Source organism: Sebastes fasciatus, chromosome 7, assembly GCF_043250625.1.
Source record: "Sebastes fasciatus isolate fSebFas1 chromosome 7, fSebFas1.pri, whole genome shotgun sequence".
Taxonomy (NCBI): Eukaryota; Metazoa; Chordata; class Actinopteri; order Perciformes; family Sebastidae; genus Sebastes; species Sebastes fasciatus.
Window position 1 is genome coordinate 30,832,988 of NC_133801.1, and position 11,223 is coordinate 30,844,210.

Here is an 11,223-nt window from a genome sequence, read left to right on the forward strand (position 1 = left end):
ATATACAGAGGACGCCATATCTGAGGGTTAGTTTTTAAAAAAGCAAAACATATCTAAATAATGCCATGAATTAACCAAAACTATGGGAGTCTGGATGCCTGGTCTGGGCCGGCCACCCAAAATAAACCAACTAGCAGAGATACAGTTGGAAAGCTATTTCATTCTGTCTCTGACATCCTCACATGCACTGTACCCTTGGGTGATATCACTGGTTACCCTTGGGCTTCAATGAAAATAAGAGGCTGAGTATTTTACATGACAGCTCACAACAACGGTCCAGCCACAGGTGAGAGTTGAATAACATATTGCCAGAGGTAAGATATTACAAGCACAGCTGCATTACTCCAAGGCACTTACTATAAGATTGTTTGTTAATGTTTTTGTCTTTTTTTCAGTTGAACATTACTTCATCATCAGTTGTTAAGAGTTATATAGCATACAGTACTGTACAGTTATGTACACAAATGCATCTTCTGCTGTTTTACTAACATTGGAAACACTGGGCTTATCTGATGCAAATATTTACCCAGCATTTTTGTTTGGGACTTTAACATACGTGTTTATTATGTTTTGCAACTTGTTGGTATTAACAACTATTGCTGTGAGTAAAAAGCTACACAAGCCCATGTTTATCCTGCTGTTCAACTTGCCCATTAGTGACATGGTGGGTGCTACAGCTTTTTTTCCTCAGCTTCTTTTCAGCATTGTGACACAGAACAGACTGATTTCCCATCCTGCATGTTTTACTCAGGCTTTTCTGATTCATTTTTATGGTACAGGAAACATGCTGATCTTGAGTGCCATGGCATATGACAGATATATTGCTATATGTTGTCCTTTGAGGTATAATGCTATCATGAGTCCACATAATTTAATCAGAATTATCATTTTAATATGGTTTCTAAATTTCTCAATGATTTTTACGTTGTTTATGCTGGCTGCACGGTTTAAACTTTGCAGGATGAATATAGTAGATTTATTCTGCAACAGTCCGTCATTATTGAAACTGATCTGTGAGGACACCAGTCAACAACTACTATGGCAGCAAGGACGTCAATAATTTCTCATTTCAACATGCTTTTCATTTGTTTGGCAAAAATAAGTTAACAAATGTTTGCCTTAACAAAAGTATGGCTTACATAAAGAACATAAACACTTCTTCATTGACAAATCTTAATTGAAAGAATAGGTCTTCTACAGTAATTAGTGCAAACAAAAAATGCAGCTTTGTTATTTTCATATAAATATGATGAAATTATAGACTAAGGCCATCAACTGGCAGGACATAAATTGAAGAATAAACCACAACAAGGGCTGTGGATTGTGTTAAAGGCACTGGAGAAATCAAAAAACATTATCCTCACAGTGCTGCCAGCTTTGTCAAGGTGAGAGTGTGCTTGCTGAAGCAGGTAGATGATGGCATCCTCAACACCAACCTCGGAGCGGTAGGCAAACTGTAGTGGGTCCAGGGAGGTGGTCACATGAGGTCTGAGATGGGCCAACACCAGCCTCTCCAGGACTTTCATGCAGTGTGATGTTAAGGCAACCAGTCTATAGTCATTGAGGGCAGATGTAGAAGACTTCTTTGGTACCGGAACAAGGCAGGATGTCAAAACACAGCACTGGAACCTTCTCCTGGCTCAGGATAAGGTTAAAGAGGTGCTGTAGAATCCCACATAGTTGGTCCGCGCAGGTCTTCACAACCCTGGGGCTGATGCCATCCGGACCTGCAGCTTTCCTACGAAGTAGCAGCAGAAATGTATTTAGTTGCCCAGTATCCATGTTGAACGTGAAAATCCTTCCGTATTACAGTGTTCAAAGAAAAAAAGGGCAATAAAAGACAAGGAAAAACACAAAAACACGAGACGTTGACTGGAGCTACTGCAACAGGCTGCCATTAGCACGGTGACATCTTGGAAGATGGAGTTGGGGTTTAGGGTAGAGAAGTTTTGTCTGGGTGAACTGACCACAGCATCCATCCTTTACTGTCATCCCTCTCTCTGCTGTTCTCTACAACACAGTAATGCCCATACTTGTTAGTCCCCTTGTTCCTCCCATCCCCACTCCACCATCAGCATCTTTCACACCACACTTTTGCCTGAATTTTCTGACAATTTACAAAGAGAAAAGTACACTGGCTACTGTAGTCCATAGCCAAGGCCAAAACAAAGAAAACAATGAACTCTGCTGTTAGCCCTGAGATTAGTCTCTCCCTTAGACTCATGCATATATACAGAGTTAGTCAGTTTCACACCAAATGTGCAGGCGTACATACAGTACTGTAGATTTCTCAAGTTACAGCATAGAGTAAAACATAGTATGTCAAGCATCGCCTATCCTACAATACAGCTGACTATGATTCTACGGACTACAGTGAAACATAAACAGACATTTCCTGATATCATCATCCTCTTTGATAATTTCTACCATGAATGATGTTTTTACCCAAATCACAGTATGATGATGTGTAAAGTTTAAACATTTTCGTCAGTTGAATTTGGCAAAAAATAGAAAATTAGGGAAGTGAGTGTCACTATGGTTTGTTACATCAAGGTCCAAGTAAGTAGGTATGGAACGAGATTTTTGCTTAAAGGTGCAGTATGTAAGATCAGGCGGCATCTAGCGGTGAGGTTGCAGATTGCAACCAACAGAAATGTTATTTATTTATTCATGTTGGCATTGAGCAAACCTAAAAAAGACCTGATGTACAGCACATTATGAGTAAAGGGTCTAAGGATTTACTTAATTCATCCATTTTCAAGTATAGATTCCAAATATATATTTCAGGTATGTATATTTTATACATATATAAAGATTAAAATAGTAATACAATAAATTATGTTGCAGAGATAAGTACGCTATTTAAACTATTCATTCTGTTGTTAATATTCCTCAAACAGGGCTATTTTGAAACCACATTGCATGATAAACATGTTTCTCTGATGAAGACAGGTTGGTTTCAACAATTGCACCAGCTGACACACTGTGCTCTCTAACCTCATGAGTCATCTTTTTTTGTTTACAGTAAATGCCAATAAAAGACAGAGTCTTTTCCATTGCACCTACAGTGCAGGTGAGGATAACTTATACTGCCACAGGTGTAAAACCAGAGGTACATTTGAATCAATGCATAGCAGTTAATTCAAAATTGCTTGTTAGATCCTTCATCAGTTGACTTGAGTAGTGAGAAACATATTTCATTTTTCAACAGAGGAGGCCACATCATAATAACGACAGTATAACTATGTATACAAATGCATCTTCTGGGGAATTACTAACACTGGTATCATTGGACTTAACTATTACTCAAATTTATCCAGCGTTTGTATTTGGCACACTCACCTATGTAATCATTATGTTTTGCAACTTGTTGGTATTAACAACTATTGCTGTGAGTAAAAAGCTACACAAGCCCATGTTTATCCTGCTGTTCAACTTGCCCATTAGTGACATGGTGGGTGCTACAGCTTTTTTTCCTCAGCTTCTTTTCAGCATTGTGACACAGAACAGACTGATTTCCCATCCTGCATGTTTTACTCAGGCTTTTCTGATTCATTTTTATGGTACAGGAAACATGCTGATCTTGAGTGCCATGGCATATGACAGATATATTGCTATATGTTGTCCTTTGAGGTATAATGCTATCATGAGTCCACATAATTTAATCAGAATTATCATTTTAATATGGTTTCTAAATTTCTCAATGATTTTTACGTTGTTTATGCTGGCTGCACGGTTTAAACTTTGCAGGATGAATATAGTAGATTTATTCTGCAACAGTCCGTCATTATTGAAACTGATCTGTGAGGACACCAGTCAACAACTACTATGGGATGATTTGTATAGTCTTAATCCAAGGGGGACCACTGTCAATAATAATTTACACATATGCAAAAATTTTGCGCACATGTGTCATGACTAATAATGCAGATGCCCGGAGAAAAGCCGTTCAGACATGTGGTACACATTTAGTTGTTTACTTAATCTATCAAATTAATGCCAACTTTGCATTCATTGCTCATCGCATTGAGAATTCATCCACGTACTTAAGAAGGGCTCTCGGTGTGTCAATCTTAATATTTCCCCCTTTTCTGGACCCGATTATATATGGACTGAAAACAACAGAACTCAAGCAGAGCATGATAACGTTCCTAAAAAGAAATGTTGGTTCAACAAAGCTGTAACCAGTTTTGGCATTCATATGAAATATTTTACATTCAGCCTAAACTAATGTCCAGTAAATCCAGTATAATTTAGCAAGAATAGTCTCTATACAAAACATTGTCATGTGTTTTTTTACATATACATTTCTCCATCTGATGATTACATGTTTTGTGAATTTGTAAATTACGTGTTAGCCCTGTGATAGTCTGGCGACCTGTCCAGGGTGTACCCCACCTTTGCCCAATTTCAGCTGTGATCGGCTCCAGCACCCCCCACGACCCCTAAACGGGATAAGCGGTTGCAGTTGATGGATGGAGGGATAATTTATGTTAAAATATGTTTATGATCACATGAAACAGCAGAGGTCATTTCTCTTCCGCAGAGTTCCACTGTAATCATTTTAATAAATGATATGATGACAGGAAATAATGTGAGAGAATGACTGGAAATGAATCACAATAATTACAGATATTATCTGAAAGATTGCTAAATAAAAGAAAGTTAGAACAGTTACACATGCATTTATATTTGAATTATAAAACGGAAAATATATAGATACACTAAGCTTTGTGTAAAAACTTGTAATGTAGGGCATTGTGTCTTCAGATATTTCATATACTCAAACATGTGGACTATAATATGAGCTATGTATATAAAAATTAAACACAAAGATGCATTTTCCTTGACAATGGAAATTATGTGTGTGTATATATATATATATATATATATAATTAGGGTGGAACGGTTTACAAAATTCACTGTTCGGCTTATATCACGGTTTTGGGGTCACGGTTTTTGGTTCGGTTTGGTACATTTATGTAACAGCAAGGAGGTCAATTTCTGATTTCATCATGCTTTTCATTTGTTTGGCAAAAATAAGTTAACAAATGTTTGCCTTAACAAAAGTATGGCTTACATAAAGAACATAAACACTTCTTCATTGCCAAATCTTAATTGAAAGAATAGGTCTTCTACAGTAATTAGTGCAAACAAAAAATGCAGTTTTGTTATTTTCATATAAATATGATGAAATTATAGACTAAGGCCATCAACTGGCAGGACATAAATTGAAGCATAAGCCCAACCAGAACTATACAAAAAAAACCCCGAAAAAACTAAAACAGTATAACATATGTCTCAACTCCCTGATCATCAGCTCTTAATTGAAAGATTAGTTTTTTCACTCAAAAAGTGCAGTATTTGGAGGAATACAGTTGGATTTCTGTACCACTGTGTTATTTCAAAATAATTAATAAATATAAAACACATTAGAGGGATTGTGCTGTTGCCCCTCTCCAGTTTCCAATCTGTCACTGCTTGTTTCAGTGCTTCAGAGAGATGCTCACTGTTTTCCTCTCATAAAGGTGGCATGTCTTTATCTCCCACTCATTCAACAGTAGCTCATTGGCCATCATTTTTACTATAACAGTTAAGGCACTCAAATACTGACATATTGTCAATAAGAACAAATAAATTACAAAAATAAAATCACAAATGTAATGTAAATGTGATGTTCCATCTTAAGGCTATTGGTAAATCCTCAACTGCTGCTTATGCTAGTTTATACAGGGCAGACACAACAGTCTAACATTCACATGTGAAGGCTCACGCACTTTGGCCATCTGCTTCAATTCTGTATTGTTTACGATGGATTGTGGTCGTATATGCAGTGATAAACACTCTTATAGCATTAGATATTACTTTGGCACAGTGTGAATTTGCAGTGGGAGGCTGCCTGAATGCTGTGGGGGAACGGATTCTCCGTCCAGTCTGCTTTTGTTTCGCTCCGCTAATCGACACATTCGGGTGATGCCGTCGTAATTAAATGTTTCAAGTGTCTGTCCACATATAAACCCGATTTCAGTTGAACAGTGTCGGCGTACAGTTTGACACAAATCGTTGTCAGTTTAGCTTGACTATAATGAGCTACTGCCCCGCTACAGCGTTGCTACCATTCCTGGTGCGCTGCCAAAACTTTCCGAGTAAAATCCATACTCCAGAGTTTCTGTTCCGTGCCTGTGAGTAGTGGACATAAACAGCCGTTTGGGGAACGGCGTACCGAAAGGATGTCGCGGCCCGAACCGAAAGTCCTGCACCCAACGGTTCGGGTCAAATACACGTACCGTTCCACCCCATATATATATATATATATATATATATACATACATATATATATATATATATATATATATAAACTGGAAAAACAAAGTTCGGAAACTTGTGTTTGGTCGAATATTTCTCTGTTGTTACAATGCTAATGGTCATTGTATTTTACATCGTTGGAAAGCCTGTTTATTTACCTTCGCAATGATGTCCAATTTGTAAGGATCATGCATTTGTGGGATGAGCAGCACAGCTGTTTATGTGGGTAGCGCCCAAGGAAAATTTGCCAAAATGCTCCGCCAATGGTAAACAGTATATTCTCCTGTTGGTATTGACTCTTGTTTTGAGTTGTTTGGTGGATTGAGTGATTGAACTCTCTATCAGTAACAAGGAACAAACAAGACATATTGGCTATTTTACACTTTATTCATTTAATACAATATGTCAGGAGCCTCAGTAGCGGTGGAAGATCAATACGCAGCAACAACAGCCTGGCACCTCCTCCTCATGCTGGTCACCAACCTGGTCACACGTTGCTGTGGGATGGCGTTCCATTTCTCAACCAGGATTCGTTGCAGGTCAGCCAGCGTGGTTGTGTTGGTCACTCTAACACGTACAGCACGCCCAAGCTGATCCCACAAGTGTTGAGTTGGGTTGAGGTCTGGACTCTTGGCAGGCCGTTCCATTCTCTCTACTCCCACATTGTGGAGATAGTCTGTGATAACCCTGGCTCTGTGGGGGCGAGCGTTGTCATCTTGGAGGATGACGTTAGGTGCCAGATTGTGGAGATATGGGATCGCCACTGGCTGCAGAATCTCATCCCGATATCTCACTGCATTGAGAAGGCCTTCAATGATGACAAACCTTGTTTTGCCAGTGAGGGAGATGCCGCCCCACACCGTGACTCTTCCCCCACCAAAAGCTGTTACTCCATCGGTGCAACAATCAGCATAGCGTTCTCCGCGTCGTCTCCATACTTTGACCCTGCCGTCCAACTTCCGCAGACAGAACCTGGACTCATCACTGAACATGACATTCCCCCACATGTTCAGGTTCCATTGTCTGTGTTGTCGACACCAGCGCAAACGGGCCTGACGGTGAAGGGCAGTCATTGCAGGCTTCCTGGTAGCCTTATGAGAATACACTGTTTACCATTGGCAGAGCATTTTGGCAATTTTTCCTTGGGCGCTACCCACACAATAAGGTGTGCTGCTCATCCCACAAATGCATGATCCTTACAAGTTGGACATCATTGCGAAGGTAAATAAACAGGCTTTCCAACGATGTAAAATACAATGACCATTAGCATTGTAACAACAGAGAAATAATCCACCAAACACAAGTTTATGAACTTTGTTTTTCCAGTATATATACACTGTAGATATATACATTGCTCAAAAGAAATAAGTGAACCCTTAATCATCACAGTATAACACCAAGTCAGTTAAACTTCAGAGATATCAATCTGTCCATTTAGGAAGCACAAGTGATTGTGAATCACTTTCAGGTGCTTTGGTGCAAATGAAAGTGACAAGAGTTTTTGACCAAACTGTCAGAAACAGACTCCATGATGGTGGCCTGAGGGCCCGCCGTCCTCTAGTGCAGGGGTTCTCAACCTTTTGCAACTGAAGGCCCACTTGTGATTGTCAAAACATTTCCGAGGACCACCTTCCCAAATAAATGAGTAAAAAACCTAACATGTTTATACAACAAATAATAAACTGGGCTGTAGATATGTGTTATGCCACTGTCAGCTGTAATGACCAAAATACATATTCTGCTTACCCTCAGTGAGACACTTGGGCTTGCCTCTGGGAAATAATGAGATCAAGTCGTGGTGGGATGGGTGAGAGGCTGACACGCAGAGTAGCATTCAAAGTTGCTTTCAGTTTGTTCCTTGCCTTTGATTTTGTGACAGTCACAATGGAAAACCCTGACTCACATAAATAGGTGGTGGTGAAAGGCAACAGAAATTTGATTGCCCGTTTTGACAGAGAGGGATATTGACTGGCAGCCAGTATCCAGAATGAAGCAAGGTCAACTTGTGTGAGCTGAAGTTTCAGGCTGCTGTCTGCTGATAGTTCCATCAGTTCATTTTCCAACACAGTGGAGAGAGCTATGTCTTCTGAAGCAGGATCCACAGAGAAAGGGTCCAAAATCCAAAGGTTTCCATCTCGTGCATCTTCTGGGAAGTAGCCTGCAAACTTTCCCGACAACTGAGTCAAATGCTGGGTTATAACACTGGATATGTTGACATGAGGAGTGGCTTCCAAAGTTTCACTTAGGAGTGAAAACACGTCAAATCGTCCCTCCTTGACTCTTCTGTTCCACAGAATAAGTTTTTTCTTGAAGCCCTCAATTTTGTCTGAAACCAAAAACACTGCTGTTTCTGCCTTGCATTGATATATTGAGCTGATTTAACTGGTCAGATATATCTGATAAGTAGGCCAGTTTTGCACAAAAGTTACCATCAGTGTAATGCTCAGCAAGAGGGGAGTGCTGCTCTTCCAGAAATGTGTGCACTTCTCATATTTCCTCACCACACGCTTCGGAGCTTTTACTGGCGCAGGGTTGTCTCCCACATCACTTTTTCGCTTTAAAAACCGATCCATTTTGTCTCACTGCATCCGAGAACGTTAGCTAGCTAACAGTGGCAAACACGTTTGTCTCTACCTGATGATGTTTGGTGTTTTTACACAAGGCCTATTGACGGAGGTTGGGTCACACTTAATCAACGCGCCTTCGGGGTACCGCACATGCGCAGTAATATCTGCTCTGCACTCGCCGAAATTGAGCCGATCGCAACACACAACTGCAGCTCCAGTTACACTGCGCATGTGTTATACCCAATACAAGACCCGTGTCCGCCCGTGTCTCAGCCTCCTTCAATAGGCTTTGGTTTTACAGCAGCTGGCATCTTACCTCCTTTAGGTTTTACCTGTTCACTTTGCTAAATAATAATAAAAAAAAAAATCTAGTACCACTGCCTCCGCGGCCCACTAGATGGCGCTCTGCGGCACACTGGTTGAGAATGGCTGCTCTAGTGGGACCTGTTCTCACAGCCCAGCACCGGGCAGCTCGATTGGCATTCGCCAGAGAACACCAGAATTGGCAGGTCCGCCATTGGCGCCCCGTTCTCTTCACAGATGAGAGCAGGTTCACACTGAGCTCATGTGACAGGCGTGAAAGAGTCTGGAGATGCCATGGTGAACGTTATGCTGCCTGTAACATCATCCAGCATGACTGGTTTGGCAGTGGGTCAGTGATGGTCTGGGTAGGCATATCCTTGACCTCCACAGACCTCCATGTCATAACCAACGGTACCCTGACTGCTGTTAGGTACCGGGATGAAATCCTCAGAACGATTGTCAGACCTTAAGCTGGTGCAGTGGTCCCTGGGTTCCTCCTGGTGCAGGACAATGCCCGGCCTCATGTGGCCAGAGTGTGTAGGCAGTTCCTGGATGATGAAGGCATTGATGCCATTGACTGGCACTCACGTTTCCGTGGCTAAATCCAATTGAGCACCTACGGGATGTTATGCATCGGTGCATCCGACGCCGCCAAGTACCGCCACAGACTGTCCAGGAGCTCACTGATGCCCTGATCCAGGTCTGGGAGGAGATCCCCCAGGACACCATCTGCCGACTCATCAGAAGCATGCCCAGATGTTGTCGGGAGTGCATACAGGCACGAGGGGGCCATACACACTACTGAGTCAAATTGTGAGATGCCATAATGGAATTCACGCAAGTTGGATCAGCCTGTGACTTCAATTTTTTACTTTGATTTTCAGTGTGATTTTGAATCCAGCCCTCAGTGGGTTGAAGATTTTGGTTTCCATTGACCGTTGTTCTCAACAAATTATACAATGTACATCAGTAAAGATTTTCAACTTGAATAATTCGTTCATCAAGATCTGATGTGTGATTTAAGTGTTCGCTTAATTTTTTTGAGCAGTGTAGTATGTCAAGCATTACCTATCCTACAAAGCAGCGGACTACAATTCTACGAACTACAGTGAAACATAAACAAATATTTCCTGATATCATCATCCTCTCTGATCATTTCTGCCATGAATGATTTACCCAAATCATGGTATGATGATGTGTAAAATTTCATAAGTCCTGGAATCCAGAGGTACACAAATTTAAGTATTTCCTCCATTCTACTATACATTGAAATTGGTGCTGTCACAAATTCTGCCTCCTGCCAATCTTGAAAGTCGCTGGATATACGTCAATGAGGTCTGCATATTAAAAGTTCACTTTAATTGAAATTGTCAGAAAATGGAATAATTAGGGCAGTAGGTGTCACTATGGTTTGTTACAACAAGTTCCAGGAAAGAAGGTATAGAACGAGATCTTTGCTTAAAAGGTGCAGTATGTAAGATCTGGCGGCATCTCACGGTGAGGTTGCAGATTGCAACCACTCCAGTGTTATTTATTTATTCATTTTGGCATTGGGCAAATCTAAAAAAGAGCTGATGTACAGTACATTATGAGTAAAGGGCCTAAGGATTTACTTTATACATCCAGTTTTATATTCAACAAGTACAGATTACAAATATATAGAGGTATGTACCTGTATATTTTATACATATATAAAGGTTAAAATAGTGATACAATAAATTATATCCATAATAAACATGTTTCTCTGATGAAGACAGGTTAGTTTCAACAATTGCACCAGCTGACACACTGTGCTCTCTAACCTCATGAGTCATCTTTTTTTGTTTACAGCAAATGCCAATAAAAGACAGTCTTTTCCATTGCACCTACAGTGCAGGTGAGGATAAGTTATACTGCCACAGGTGTAAAACCAGAGGTACATTTGAATCAATGCATAGCAGTTAATTCAAAATTGCTTGTTAGATCCTTCATCAGTTGACTTGAGTAGTGAGAAACATATTTCATTTTTCAACAGGGGAGGCCACATCATAATAACGACAGTATAACT

General features: G+C 40.4%; 2 pseudogenes; both read left to right on the forward strand.

Moving 5' to 3' along the window:
• The first annotated feature begins 454 nt into the window (after window positions 1-454).
• LOC141770982 (olfactory receptor 1M1-like) lies at window positions 455-1,460 on the forward strand (annotated as a pseudogene).
• Window positions 1,461-2,114: 654 nt separating this feature from the next.
• LOC141770983 (olfactory receptor 1M1-like) lies at window positions 2,115-4,449 on the forward strand (annotated as a pseudogene).
• Window positions 4,450-11,223: the final 6,774 nt, after the last annotated feature.